Consider the following 1,392-nt stretch of genomic DNA (forward strand, 5'->3'; position numbering starts at 1 on the left):
GCTCGTCTGAGCTCAAATCTATGGTCTCACCTTGCAAACTTTCACAAAAAACACACTCGACTAGCTACAACTACAATTAACAATTTCCCCCATTCTATTTGTGCGTAATTCTAATTGCAGATTCCTTGAACATGGATTATTTTCTAGAACTGCCGATTACAATATGGTAACCTTCAAGTCCAATGTAAACAAGTTCTTCTTTATCTGTCACCTTTCAATAATCCAAATTCTACACCATTAAAGATTACTAAACTAAAACCTTATATTCATCAACCCTTATTCTCGAGTGTTCTTCCGGCCTTGACAAATAGTGACTATCTTGTAAAAAATGTTTATGTTTAAAATGGCATTTCCACTGGTCAATCTCATTTAAATTGGAAGTATTATTTTATTTTATTAATTCTGCATTTATTTTAGTTTCTAAAGATGTCGATTTTATTGGCTTCCATTACACTTTGTCTTTCAGTCGATTCGCTATTTTTAAGTTTAAAAAATACTGGAACAATATGAGTTGTTGGATCATCTAAGAACGTGGATAGATTGTTTGAATCTAGGAAAAGTGAATTGGAAAAAAACAATAAAATACAAATTAAAATCCAAAGACAAAATACAAAATTAACGTTTTTGCCGGTATCTCTTTCTTCTTTTTCTCATCTTCTACACCTCTCTCTCTCTGTCTCTTTCTCTCTCACTCTCTCTCTCTCTCTCTCTCTCTCTCTCTCTCTTTCTTATTATCTAGCTACTGGTTAAATTGAATTATCACTTGTGGTGATATTCACTTTTGAGCATTCCAATCTTTTTAGACTCTCATTTCTTATTTCCTTTAACTGCTAATAAACAGAGAAAGAGAGAGAGAGAGAGAGAGAGAGAGAGAAAGAGAGAGAGAAAAGAGAGAGGGAGAGGGGGGTGAGAGAGACAGAAACGAGAATAAAATACCATATGAAATAAGAACGGGTAGAATCAAACAACATAGAGTGAAAGTGTGTGCTAAGAGTCATAGAAAGAGACTTGGTTGGGTAATGCGGTGAGTTAATTGCAAATGACAGATAATTAGAACAGTTTAAATGGAAGTATTTTCAAACAGTTTCAATTCACAAAATAAGGAATATTTTAGAATGTGTTTTGGGTGATTAAAGTATGTATGGAAAAGGCTATAGGGAAACCAGCGTTAATAAACTCAGCTTTGATGTAATACATATTCTTTGATCTATTATACTTCAGATTTTAATATAACGTTCTTTAGTCTGTCATAGTTACATAAAAATATATTTTTTAGTCTCTCACAGTTACATAAGAAATAGCATTTTTTCTTTGGTGGTAAAAGTTACATAGGAAATAGCATTTTTCTTTTGTCTGTCAAAATTACATTAGAAATATCGTCTTCTTTGATCT

Source organism: Euprymna scolopes, chromosome 9 (assembly GCF_053919585.1).
Source record: "Euprymna scolopes isolate OS-2025 chromosome 9, ASM5391958v1, whole genome shotgun sequence".
In the NCBI taxonomy this organism is placed as follows: Eukaryota; Metazoa; Mollusca; class Cephalopoda; order Sepiida; family Sepiolidae; genus Euprymna; species Euprymna scolopes.